The sequence below is a fragment of the Micromys minutus genome (genome assembly GCF_963924665.1).
Source record: "Micromys minutus genome assembly, chromosome: 5".
Classification (NCBI taxonomy): domain Eukaryota; kingdom Metazoa; phylum Chordata; class Mammalia; order Rodentia; family Muridae; genus Micromys; species Micromys minutus.
In genome coordinates, this window is record NC_137974.1 from 61112298 (window position 1) to 61126892 (window position 14595).

Genomic DNA, 14595 nt, shown 5'->3' on the forward strand with positions numbered 1-14595 from the left:
GTGTCTTCGGTGTCAACAGACCACACACATCCAACTGTCCCAGTCCAATGGCATTGTTCTTTACGAACATGTAACTAGACGAGAGAATTGGTTTAGCGGTTAAGAGTTCAGACTGCTCTTGCAGGGGACTCAAGTTCCAGCACCCATGTCCAGTGGCTCAAAACCACCTGTAACTCCAGCTCTAAGGGATGAAATGTGGAACAGTCAGAGAGTGCACCAGGGGAGGGGATAAAGCGTGATTATTTAGAATGTAAAAAAAAATTAAATTAAAAGTTTTTTAAAAGATCTTTATTACTTATTTCTTCTCAGATGAGGTCAAGTTTCCAAGTGAGGTTTAGGAAAGAAGAAAAAAAAAATTTTAAAGAACACTTTTTAAAAATTCAGTTTTTGATGAAGATATTTGTGAAATGAGCTAGCAAATGCTAATGAAAACAACGGTGACGACAGAAATCTCTCTGGCAGTGGTGGACTTGGTAATTCCTCACCAAAAGTTCTCGCTTTGCCACTCAGTTCTGTAGGGGTAGGTGTGTTGGGAGACCATGCATACATACAGGCCAGTTCAATCTCTAAAAACTCTTTTTTTAAACCAAAAGCTTATAATAGGAGGCTTCTTTCTTGTCCACAAAATTAGAATGCTATAGAATATATATATATTCTATATATGATATTATATATAATGATATTATATATGTATATGAGAGAGAGAAAAAGACTATTACAAATTGAGACACTGCTGTCCTTCTCATCATGAGCCTCAGACAACTGCTTTTCCCTTTTTCTAGCAATGTTTAGACAGATGTACAGCTTTTGATCTCAAGCAAACAAGTCTCCTTCAGGGGGAAAAAAAACCCCAAAGCCTATTTAAAACTTCTGCAGGTAACTTGAAGAAACAAGTCAGCTCTCTGTGGTTAATGTGGTTTAATGTGGTAGGCTCTTCCAAACACCAAAAGGCTTGTTAGTCCTGGTTCTTAATTTAGGTCAATTTGGCTAAGCCCATGGTGTCTTACATAAAAACACTGGTGCTTTTGCTTATAAGTAGGACTGATGGAAACAGCATGACACCCACAACAGTGTGGCTTTGGGCAAACCACTAATTGTCATGTGCATTTCCTTGACTTACAATGAAGAGGTTAACTGTAATCCCTGGCAACAACTTCCTATGAATTTAATTAGTCTTAAAATTCAGCTACATGAACTGGGTGCATATGCCTTTAATCCCAGCACTTGGGAGGCAGAGGCAGATAGATTTCTGAGTTTGAGAACAGCTTGCTATACGGAGTGAGTTCCAGGACAGCCAGGGATGTTACACAGAGAAACCCTGTCTCAAAATATAAACAAACAAACTAACTAAAAATTAGCTACATGATTTTAAATGCTTCCTATAAGCTGAGCATAGAAACTTGTGGCTCAATGCATTTCACATACAAACACATACTTTTTACAGAGTAATTACAGACTCTAAAAGCCTTAAGACCAGTATACCTTATCCAACACTCTAGTTTTTTTTTTTTAAGTCACAAAAATAAAGAGAAAGGAAATAAGGAGAAATAAAAACAGAAGAATGAGGACAACACCACCTTTCTTTAACTCAAATGAACTTCAAACTAAATTTAAAACCTCCAAGAGTCGGGTTTCGCCGTGCCCTCTTCCCCTATGAGACACTTCCATTGTCAAGTGTGGAGTCACAAACACACCTGTGACAGCAGCACCCTTGACCACTGCCAGCCCCCATTCTGGATTTGATAATTTATCTTTAAAGATAGAGTAGACAACAGCTCTCCCAGGAGAGAGTAGACTTTCGGCGTATTGTCACCAAACCCCAGGGAGAAAACCAGTCAGAACTAGTCCCTGGTCCTGCCACTCCACCACCAGAGGAAACAGAGACGTATGGAATATTTCATAGCTGTCTAAGGAGCAGCCATTCTGTCAGACTAATTTGTGAGCATCACACTTTCTGAAATATGAAGGTAGAGACATTTATTAACAAAATGCGGATCGATAGCATGGAAACAAAAACGGGTTAGACTTTAAACAGTTTTTCTCTTTTAAAAAAATTGGTTAAGAACTAGGCTTGATGGGCCTCCTGTGATTTCAGCTCCTAGAACACGGAGAGAGAGGATCCCTGGAGCAAAATGGCAGCCAGACTAGCTGTTCACCCAAGAGACCCTGCCTTGGTGGGTAAGGTGGGAGAACGATGGAGGGATGGCTCCCTGCATCTGCCTCGGTCTCCAGATGCTCACACAGACAAGTGAGCACCCACATGCACTCGTTAGCACATTACACACACAGAGCTACATGCAGAGGAAAGGGATTAGGGAGAAGAGACACACCTATAGAGAGAAACATCAGAGCGATAAGCCAGATCGGAAAGGATGAGAAATGTGCTCAGAAAGACTTCACAGGTACTCAGATTTCTCTTTCCTTGTTGCTTTATATTTATGTTATAATCCCTTTCTAAACATGTTTAATATAATATAAATATATCACAACATACCAACATCAAACACATATGTCACCCTTCATATAAATCAGTTCTGTATCTGTGAATTTAAACAACTCTAGATCAAAAGACAGACAGACAGACAGACAGATGATGGATAGAGCCTTGCTTAATTCTTTTGGTTTCTTAGCTTCTTGTTTTGTTTTGTTTTGTTTTGTTGAGAAGCACCTCATGTGACCCAAGCTGGTTCAAACTCCCTGTGAGACTGATTCTGGGGAGGTAGAGAAATGGATCTGCTGTCCTTAGAGCAAACTGCTCTCGCAGAGGACAGAGATTCGGTTCTCAGGACGATGCCAGGCAGCTCACAACAGCGTGTAGCTACAACCCCAGGAGCTCCGCTCTTCTTATCTCCTCAACCAATTGCACTGGCACACACATCCCCACACACTGGCAAACACAGGTACATAATTTCACAATTAAAATAACCTTTCAAAAAGGACTGAAGGCCGCCTTAAATCCTTGATTGCCCTGTGTCTAGCTCCAGGAAAAAGGTGCGGCTCCACACCCATCTCCAACATGTTTTCTTGAAATGTGCATGTATGTTGGACATGTACAGGCATTTTTGATGGTGACTATTCTGAATAATATGGCAGAAAAACCATTTACAAAGTATTCGCATTAGTATTAGTAATTACTAATTACTATGTTATTAGTAATCCAGAGGGGACTTAAAATATCCAAGAGGGTGTGTATAGATTATAGACAAGTACTATGCCATCTTATTATATAAGGGACTTCAGTAGCTTCAGACTTTGGCACACTTAAACAGGCCTTCAGAACAGTCCCCCATGGATACCAAAAGACCACAGTACATAGGATATAAATTGCCCTGAGACCAGTCTCCTATGGATGCTAAAAGGTTGATATATATGTTATATATGGGTAGGGATACTGAAAGGCCATTGTACAGCTGACATATATGTATTTGTGGACGCCGAGAGACCACTGTAACGTAAAATATCTATATGAATATGAATATCTGTGCTGACTAGTTTTATGTCATTTTGACACAAGGTAGAGTCATTTGGAAAGAGGAGACTTCAATAGAGAAACTGCCTCTGGACAAACCCATGGGGTATTTTGTTGATTGATGATTGATGTAGGAAAGGCCCAACTCACTGTGGGCAGTAATAGCCCTGGGGAAGTGGTCCTGGGTGCTATAAGAAAGCAGGCTAAACTTGAAAGGCAAGCCCATAAGCAACACTCCTCTCGGGGTCTGCTTTAGCTCCTGTCTCCCTGTTTCTGCCCTGTGAGTTTCTTCCCTTATTTCTCTCACGACCGAGCATGACCTGACAGTCACAAGCTCAACCAAACCTTTCCTTGCCAATTTGCTTCTGGCCTTGGTGAGTTATCACAGCAATAGAAGCTCTAACTCAAATAATATGGAAAGACCACTGTGCTTATGACACGTAGGAGCATGTAAACCTCAGAACCATGTATTGAAAGCCTTTTATATTATTGGTAATCACATGTAGAGGGGTTGACACCACAAGGCCACTCAGCTTCTGCTGACAGTAATGGGGAGTGTGACACGGAGAGTAATGTAATCCATCTCTGTACTCTGTTTATCACTGAGCATAGCCATCTGGTGTTGATGTGAGCACATTCCAGGCTGGCCATGGTGTGGGTGCTTCTTCCTGGACTATTAGCATTATGCTGACGTTAGGACAGTTATCACTAAGGCTAGACAGTTCATTTCTTTTCTTCAAAATTAAACCTTAACCGTGGCAGGGAGTTCTATAAACTGCGCACCAGCGAAAGTATCTGAGGCTTTGACAGTGTGACAGTCTTTGTCACATGATTCCTCGACACTAAACCAACCTTGGTACAAACGAGTACATCAGGGTTCTAACACAATCTGATTCACATAAACAGGTGGTGAGGTCAATGGAAACAGTGATCACTTCTTGGCATCTGTCCAAGGAAAGTTCTGAATCCAAAAACAGAAAATGTCACAGTTTGTTTAACTTTATGGAAGGTCCACTCTCCTTGAACTTACGTTGAAAATTATCAAGACCTTCAACCCACTAACGGGCTGGCACAGAGACACTGAACCCAGCTTTGCTTTTTCAATGTTGCTGGATGCCAAAGTTCTGGAGACTGATTGACATACTCCCACTTCAAGGAGTCTTGTGGCCCCGACTGTCCTGGAGCTTGCGTCCTAAACTAAGATAGCTCACACTACTGGTTATTCTCCTGCCTCTGCTTCTCAGGTGCCAGACTGAAAAGCATGAACCACTATGCCTGGCTTTAATGATCAACAATCTCTAAAGAGATTGTACAGGGAATCCAATATGAGCCAGAGGCTGCGTATTCCAGGAACTGCCTAGGAATGTAGGTGGCTTTGGATGTCAGAGGAAAATCCTGAAAACAAAGGGTCAACATAGTAGAAAGACCGTGAAATCAAAGTCACGAGATAAGGTTTCAAACTCCAACACCATGCTTTTGGGAAAGAACAAACCCAACAATGTCAGTCAGTATCTACCTTGCCTGGGGTAGGAAAGGTAAGAAGACTTACATGGTATCAAGTGTGAAGTGCCCATTTCAGCACCTTGACAATATCACAGCACACCTTCCTCTGCCTGCCTCAGATCTGCATTGACAGGGGTCTTTGGGACAGTGGACTATGAGACACTCAGTGTTCAGCACTGAGTGACAGGCAGACAATGGGTTTCTGTTGCTCATGCTGCATGAACCTCACTACTACTGGGATAAATCACGTCCAAACTCACCTACAAGGTGAGTGGAAGAGAAAGTGTCACTGCCGCATCCCTACCACATGCCAGAGGTCATGGCAGCGTTTACTGGGCTCTTACAAGTGTGGTGAGACTTTCCCAGTCCTCAGCCAGAAAACCTAAGACTAGAGGCATGACATGCTAAATAGTTATCATGGGTAGATGGTATTCTCCAGAACATGCTAAAGCCCTGAATTACATAGTACCTGGGAATGCTGGTAGTCAACTTGACGCAAACCAAGCCCATCTAGGAAGAATAAATCTAAATTCAGGAATTGGCTCTATTAAGTTAGCCTGTAAGCATTTTTCTTGATTAATTATTGATGAGCAGGCAGTCCCAGGACTTATAAAAAGGCAGGCTGAGCAAACATGGGGAGAAACCCATCAAGCAATGTTCTGCCATGACCTCTGCTTCAGTTCCTGCCTTGATTTCCTGCTTTTGATGGTGGATTATAAGCTGCAAAATGAAATAACCCCCTTTCTGCCCAAGTTGGTTTTGGTAATGATGTTTTATACTAGAACGAAAACACCAGGTGATCAGTTTAAGAAACCCCATTTTTTAGAATGGAGGTTCGAGGTTCTCTGTCCATGGGTTGCAACCCCTTTGGAGGTTGCATGACTCTTTTATAGGGGTCACAAATCAGATATCCTGCATATCAGATATTTACATTATGATTCATAAGAGTAGCAAAGTTATAGTCATGAAGTAGCAATATAATTAATTCTATGGCTGAGGGGGTGTCACCAGAATACAAAGAACTGTTTTAAAGGGTTGAAGCATTAGGAAGCTTACTGTCAACTTGTTAGCTTCAAAGTGGAAAAAAAAAAGATTGAAGCTCTTGTCTTTGGGGATATAAACACCTGAAATAATTACCACCAAAAAGGACCTATGTGGAAACCTGCCTCGGAAGAGAGGGGCGAAGAGGAAGTCATGAGTCAGCAGGAACAAAGGCTGGCTGTAGCCACACGGCAGACACAGTACTCAGACACAGAACTCGGGGTGCACTGGTTAGTCTTTGTCAACTTGACACAAACTATAGTCATCTTGGATTGCTGAGGTAGGGAGAGTGTGCGTGTACAAAAATTGATCCCAGGGTGAAGTCTGGAGACCACCAGGTAGAAAGAGGAACCAGTCAAGGAGAGCAGGAGCAGACATCCAGCAACACAGGAGAAGAATGGAAGTTCGTAGAGGGAAAAATGTGTCTCTTCAGGCCACACAGAGGAAGACTGGGAACCACGACAAGATCTTGTGCTTAGACTACACAGAGCAAAAGTGTGGCTAAAATACTACCTTGTTTATCACTCTGACCGTGCAAATGCATATGAAAACCAATGCCTTTCATGACTTAGTTACTTTGGTTGTGGGTTTGTTTTTCCCTCTCACAAGTATCTAAAAATACTAGTATGTCTCACAATTGGTAACACTTCAGATTTGATCAAATTCAACCCTCTATTACTTCTGAGGTATTGCTTTTCACCTACAAGTTTGGACCTACCCATCATCTATCTGCAAGTCTGATGTAATCGACAAACCAAATGCATTAAATTCTATACATTGGCTGCAGTGTTAACAAACCAATTATTTATGAAGAACCTCCAGCACAATTCCAGAAAGCCTTTGTCCTTTGTAAAAGGACATAGCTGACCAGAATGATTTAAAGGCACACATTAGGGATATTTTTTTATTTCTTCGATTTGTATTCGGGTCCTTTGTTGTGAAAGTGATCATTTGTTTTTCAATGTCTCAAAGAGCTTACATTGGAAAAACAGTTAGGTAAGCTCCTGAAAATATATATTATGATAGTAAAATTCCTTTCCCTTAAGGCCTAGAGACAGAACTCAAGGCCAGTCACCTGACTGGCCTAAAGAACACAGCTGCCTAAGATACCTCTGGCCATTTGGCTATTTTGTGCACTTGCTAATGCTAATGTATGCTCAAGATTGTAGCTGGAAGAGCCTTGTTCCTCCAGCAGTTCTGTGTACTTCAAAGTCCTCTGATGGGTTGGTAAAAGTTCTTGCATTGCAAACAAGGAGAACCTGATTTTAATCCCCAGAATGCATGGGGGGAGAGGAAATTCAGGTATGGTAACAACAGTGCTCTTGTGATCCCGTACTGAGAGAACAAAGGTCTTTATATTCCTGGAACTCATGGACTATCTTGCATAGCATACTGGCCATCTCAGGCTAATGGGGAGTTACCTGTCTTAAAAAAACAAGGAGAGAGCCAAGCATGGTGAGCCAGAGGCTGGCAGATCTCTGAGTTCAGTGCCAGCCTGGTCTACAGAGAGGGTACCAGGAAAACCAGGGCTACACAGAGGAAGCCTGTTTAAAAAACAAAAACTAAAACTAAAATGGGGGGGGGGGGGCAAAGTAGATGGTGCTTGAGTAAAATCCGATATAGCCTTCTGTTCTACACACACACACACACACACACACACACACACACACACACACACACAGAGAAGCCGAGATTACTGAGATTATCGCTCAGAAGTAGAGTGCTTCCATAACATGAACAAGCCCTGGGTTCTAGGGCCTTAATAGCGATGAATAAGAAGAGGGGAGACAGGGTGGAGGATGGAGTGGGGGCACATGGAACTGGGAGTTTTCAAACAGGATGGTACTGTCTGCAAGGAAATGGCATTCCTGAGCGCAAACGTGGGCTGTGAGGTGGGGGTCTGGGGTGGAGACCAACCATTTCCACCCTGTAGTGTTGACAGTCCTGGGCTGGAGGAGCCTCTAGCCTCTAAAACAGAATAAGCCGCTGCCTTTCTGCCAGGCCTCCTGGTGTTTACACTCCAAGTCTACTTCCCATAGGAAATCTGGGCTGACTGACAGGGTGACCGTCTGGGATTCTGGGTCAAGGAGTCTCCTAGACAAGGGAGGGTGAGGAGCGTTCAAGCTGACTTGGTGTTGAGACAGCAGTGAGCCACACGGACCAATGAGCTGGATCAGCAGACACCAAAGCAGGAGAATCTGACCTTAAGGCTAGCCTTGGCTATATAATGAATTTAAAGGCATCCTGAAACTATGCAGAGAAAATAAGCATCAAATGTTTAATGGAAACAGAAACCCTATGCGGTAGCAAATCTTTACCATAAACTTGTCGGGATTTGGAAGCACCTGGTGAGGTGTTTCCGGCGGAGTTTAACTGAGGAGAAAAAGCCCACTTTGCAAGTAAGTGCATTATTCCACCCTCCACGGCCCCAGACTGAATTAAAATAGAGAGAAAGGAAATGAACATTGATCGCTGTCTCCCGGCTGCATTCAGCTATATGACCAACCACCTCATGAGTGTACCTCACATGATAGCCTGACTGTCCCTCCGACTATGAGCCAAATTCAACCTCTTTTCTCATGTTGCTTCTGATAGACAATCAGTCATAGCAACCGGAAAGGTAGCTAATGAACCCTTTTCAGAAGGTTTAAAAAGCTTATTTTTAGGGGCCAGGGAGAGAGCTTTGTGGGTAAAAGTGTCTATCATCAAACCCGAGAACCTAGTTTGATGCTGAGAGACCCGACAGAGGAAGAAGAAAAGATTTCCAATAGTTATCCTTTGACCCCCATGCGTGCATGAAACACACACACACCCCCACCCACACACCCACATAAATGTAAAGAACAATCTGTTTTAATAGACAATGTCTTTAAGTCTTCATCCTATCACCTTTGGATCATTAATGGCAGGCGTCCCATTACCTCACTTTAACCAAAACTAGAAGGGACAAGGACTAAGTTGCCGATTCCTACCACGCTATCATCTCTTCCCTTCTGAGTTCTGCACATAGTAGGTTTATTAACATGGATGATGAAATGTTCTCTTAAAGTGCTCCTGAGTCCTGGGCTCACTATCCGCCCCCCCCCCTGAGAAACCCAGGGCACACACCTGTCATCTCCGCACTTGCACTGCAAAACCTCTGAGAAATAGTTACACAAGAAACACAAGCACATTCCCATACCCAGAGTGGGCGGCCTCGTAAATCAAGTCCACAATTGGGGTAGACCCATGGCTCTCTCCTGGAGGAGGAAGAAAGCATTCAAAGGGTGTGATTCCTTCTCGGTCCTCACCTCACACACCAGTCTTGAGAAACAACACTTGGGACCAACGGAAACCTTTAAGTCAGTGAATGAGGCCGAGAGAAGCCATTTGTCCTTCCACATCAGGTAAGGTGAGATGAGGTTATGTTTGCATTTGCTTAGACAGTGAGTTTGTGAAAGGCTACAGAACATTAAGGAATGACAAACGCTATCTCCAAACTTCCAAGACTGAAACCACAACTCGGTTCAGCAGCAGGGTCTACATAAACTTCTTAAATAAGAACACTAAGTAAACTGTCGAGTCCCCCTTTCACGAAAATTCTGCAGCCCTAAGCCAGTTTTACATAGCACTGGGTCACAAGCATCATGCCAATGAGAGGGTGGCACCAGCCGGCCAGTTTCTACTTTAACTTTACTCTTTGAGTTTCAACTGTACATAGAAGGGATTTGGTTGTAAGTTTTGACTCTTTGTTTTCTGAGACTGGATCTCGCTCTGTAGCCAGGGGTTGGCATGGAACTTCCTATATAGCCAAAACTGGCTTCAAACTCACAGTGATCCTCCTGCCTCACCTTCTCAGAGCTAGAATTACAGGCATGACCCAACATACCTCCAGCTCCCGATTCAACTTTTGCATCCAGAAGAATGGGATTTTAAGAAAGAAAGAGATATTAAAGTTATTTGAACCTTCATGATACAGGTCTCGTAACATTCTTCCATTTCCTTCCTCACAAGAACCAAGTTGGACCTGTGTCTTCTAAACCTCCCACTAGATCAGGCAGATTGTGTCTGCCTGTGCCTCCAGCGACCCATTCTCCCATATCCTTAGACAATACCAGCACCCTAGGAAGAGTTTCCCTCACAACCAGAGGAAAGGTCTTAGCCTCCAGCATCTAAAAGGATTAGAATGTGACTAGCCAGGCAATACTCAACCTTCTTTTCCAGCTCTTTTTACAACGGACAATTAGACTCTGTGGCATTTTATAGTCAAAGTTCCTTGGATAAATATTTTTTTCCCCTGTAGTCATTTCTTTCGCTACAGATGACTCATTTAATTCGACCCATAAGAATTTCTAACTGGGTTAAAAACATTGGGTCTCTGTCTCGAGCTCAGTTCTCCATGAATGCCTTATTGCAGCTCATGGTGTTGTCCTTGTCAGGAACAAGGAGCCAAGCTAGAAGATCTATCAATATTGTGAGTGATCTCATTCAGCCCATAAGAGGAAGCCCGTTAGAGGAGCCATGGCCACAACCCAGATGAGGAACTGAGAGACTCAGGAGCATATCACAGAAGTTTCATCCTAGTGAGGTTGACTCATGACCCTTGTCACTGTACCCTGCAGCTTCCGGGGGGCTAAGACCATCTTTCCAAGTCTTGAATGTGTCTCTGTGTGTATCTGTATGTATGCACACACATGTGTTATTTTGACATGGGCTCTTGGAATCGAACTCAAGTCTTCAATCTTGCAAGGCAAGCACTGTACTGGCTAAGCCATCCCCTTGATCTCGATGTTCAAACACACATAAATAAAAGTATCACTGAAAAACAATTTAAAAATCAATCTTTTAAAAAAAAAAAATTCCCGATGCTTTCTTTACCTTAGGAGTCCTTAAACGTGGTGCTGGCTACCAGTCTCTCCCGTATTTCCCCTACTGTCTGCGAATAGGCCAGGGCAATGCCCCTGTACATGCTTGCTTTCCTGTATTACCCAAACAAGTGATTCAGCTCCAGCAGGCTGGCTATTCAGGTTCTCCTCGGGTTAACAGTTCACATACAGTTAGTTAACCGCAATTCCCAGGTGAAAGGGTATAGAGCAAGAAGCAGAGCGAAGAGGGAGAAGGGAATAACTAAGGCAGAGAATACAATCTCCCTCTAGCCTAACATCGCTTGCTTCATTTGTCCCTGAAGAAATCCATGGTTGTCATGGCAAAAGATGTCCACCAACAGACATGAACTGTTCGTGGGTCTCTGGAGAGTCACCTTCTTCAAGGCACTTGTCCCACAGGCAAAGCCAGGCTATAGCGTGGCGTTTCTGCAAAGGAAGCAACTCATTTCTGCAGCTTGAGTTTTCTATCTCTGTAACGGGTGACAGTTTCTTCCACCCCCATGGAGTACTGTGGATTATCCTACACAACTTAGCCCATGGTAAACATGGAACTTAAGAATCCTTTTATTAGAGACCCTTATGCTCACACCAATTAGAATATGTAAAATTTCAAATGGCTTCAGGCTAGCCTAAACCTTATTTGTGGATGCCAAGCGGTGACTAAAGGGACATTTAGACATGTTCATCCCCCAGTTCTGTTTTTTACAAATACATAGGAGATGCTGATCTCTTCATAGGTGGCATGGGTGACAAGAAAGCTTTCAGAAGCTCAGGAGTTACAGCTGGGGCTCTGCCATGACACCAAGGTCTCTTAGCGTTAACGTTCAGGAATAAATGAGAGCCTTGGTCATGGCTTCCCCATTGCTCTGCGATCACCATGCATGTTGGACTAGTGTGACACACTGCAAAGATTGTCTCCAAACATTAGTTCTGGGATAGTTGTTGAATCTCCCCCAATACCGAAGGGTCCCCTACACCCCACATAAGCATGGAGCCCCTGTGCATTCCCTCAGCCTTGCCTAGCCACATGCAGCACATACAAGTAGAAGCATTTACTACCCTACCGTCACCTGTCACCAGCTGCAGGGAAGTCTTTGGTGTTTCGGTAAACATGGGATCCTTCTGTAGCATAAAGCTGGGATTAAGCCTGGCTTCCCATCTCTGACTAGCCACACACTGCCCCCACACTACAGTATATGCAGGTCCCACATGACCTACATTTCCATCGTCAGGGTGACAAGAAATGCACCCAGCTGAGGCAAAAAAGAAGAAGAAGAAGAAGAAGTCACATTGATCATCTTCAGCCTTGAACCTAAGTAAGCCCTTAGTGTTCTGATTTTACTAAAAATCCTGACCACCAAAGAGAGTCATGTCTGGCCCAAGATCACTCACTGGCTTTTTGCAGCAGGTGGGCAGATCTAGACATCAACTGTCCTGCCCATATGTCATTTCTGCAGCCTGTGGCTGCTCTTCAGAACTGTAAGCAAACCTTTGGGAAATGAGTCTCCACTCAGCCCTCTCTTATTTGTTTAAGCACTTGCATTATAGATGGCTCTTGCCTGTATAATCCTGCACTTCTCTTTTCCTCCCAGCCCACACGTACCCCTGTGAATACTGATGTGAGACAATCCATCCTTTCTCTTTTTCCCTTCAGGCACACAGAGTGGAGTCTGAGTTCCAAATCTCTAGGTGTCTGTGCGCTATTTCTCTTAGACTCACTCCCCCTTCAAAGTATACTGGCAGTCAAGGTTAGAACCCAAACCACCATGTCCTCCTCTATGGCTCTGCTTTGACTGAGGAGACAAGCTGTAAGAGGTCCGTGCAGGTACACTTGGGAGATAGGCCCACATGTAAGATGGCAGTCTCTAGGTACAAGCAATCATACATTGGGAGGAGATGGAGGATTTGGGAATCGTTTAGAAGGACAAGGCTAGCTATTACACATTATAAACATTTTAGTCACTCAACTTTGTTATCATTCCCAGTGACAGAGTAAGAAATAGGTACCGCTAAAGGTCAAATTGAGCAGAGTTAAGCTCAGGGGGCGCTCCAGAAGGAGTGGATCCACTTATGTAAGCTGCTCTAGTTAGCAGACAGTAAGAGAGAAATGGCAAACCTATGGTAGACTTCACATTCAGTTGACCACAGCCCAGCATGTGTCACCTGATCGCACAGATCAAGTTTGGTTAGACTATGACCCTTTCGATAATTTACACACTGACTGTGGGCTCTTTTGATACTAAAAAAAAAAAAAAAAAAACAGAGTCAGACGGTTCCAATACAAACTATACAGTTATGTCCTACAGTTATGGAGACTTCCTATTCTGTGCTACAAATCTACAAATAGTCAGTCTGACTGGCCTACCCTAAGAGCCCTTGGTTTAAGGGCTGGAGAGAGGGCTTAGATCCATACTGCTAGAAGAGATGCTAGTTTGTTTCCAGCACCCACAATGTGCATATACCCCACACAGATTTACATAACTAAAAATAAGATAAACCTCGAAAACAAAATCTTTCTCTAATTTCCTAACACAATACCACTGTAAGCCAATGGGGACAAACTCCATGGCATTCAGGTTATCACAACCAGAAGCTGATCTTTGCTTTTGAGTTGACTTCAGCTTAAATACCTCAAAATATATGGCTACCACAGGAAACAGAGCAGGCATAGGCCATTTGAGCCTGAAGGCCTGGGCTAAGTGTGGTGCCATAGGGTGAAACCTAGTGTGTCTCTGAGAATCTACAGGCTATGAGAGAAGATTAGGCATGATAGTTATGTGGCCAGATAAAAAGAACTAGAAATCTAGAAGGAGTAACTTAGAATGGATTGATACATACAATATTAGAGACATAAATTTCCAGAGTGTTAGTCTGCTTACACAAAACTCTGGTTCATCCCACCACACCATATGCTGGGTCAGGCATACCTATGATTCCAGCCATCCCAGGACTCAGGGACTGAAGCTGGGTGACCAATCCTCTGCTCTACAACACATTTAAAGACAGCACAGGCTACATTAAACCCTTTTTAAAAGTAAAAATTAAAACAAGCCAAGAACAGAGAGTGACCTATCTTTCTTTTGGCAATGAAAGCACAGTGGTCCACATCTAAAGCCCCAAAAACCTCAGGATGTTTACTGCTGTCCACTTAAAATTAAAATGCTGTCTCTATGGGTCATGTGTCAAATGCACGCGAGCTGTCTAAGGCAGACCACTGAACAACTAGGCCAGCCAGAAGCTAAGCACACTTTAAACTAGGTAAATCCGGTTCCCCTTTCTCACTGCCTTTTCTACATCTCATTTTAATTCAGAGTCTAAAACCTGAGAGCAAAAGGAAACGTGATCCAATACCGCAGGTCCGCATTCCCTCTGTACCCTCCCACACTTCCTCCATCAGAACGTCGTGGACGCTGACATCGTCTAACCTGATTTCCAAACATCCCCTTATAGTTTCTAGAAAAACAGGCTGCCTGGTCTCAACTTCAGGCCCTTTCGCAAATGCAAGGAATGGGGAAGAAAGACATGAGGGGCAGAAAAGAACTGAACGGAAAGAAACCGCAATGGCACCGGTCGGAAACAACCACGAGGGCATGGAGTTGGTTCCTAGTCTCAGCTACCCCGCTGGCAATGGGGCTGAACCAAGGCTTTGTACCTTCTGAAGACACAGGAAGAAAACAAAGTGAATTTTGAGGGGATTGTCTCATACTTCCTCAGTGA

The 14595-nt window shown here is 43.5% G+C and overlaps 1 protein-coding gene across 1 annotated transcript in view; it reads right to left on the reverse strand.

The window, feature by feature from the left end:
* TNFRSF21 (TNF receptor superfamily member 21) overlaps window positions 1-14595 on the reverse strand; it is a 73641-nt gene that overhangs the window by 27409 nt on the left and 31637 nt on the right. The gene's annotated exons all lie outside the window — the stretch shown is intronic.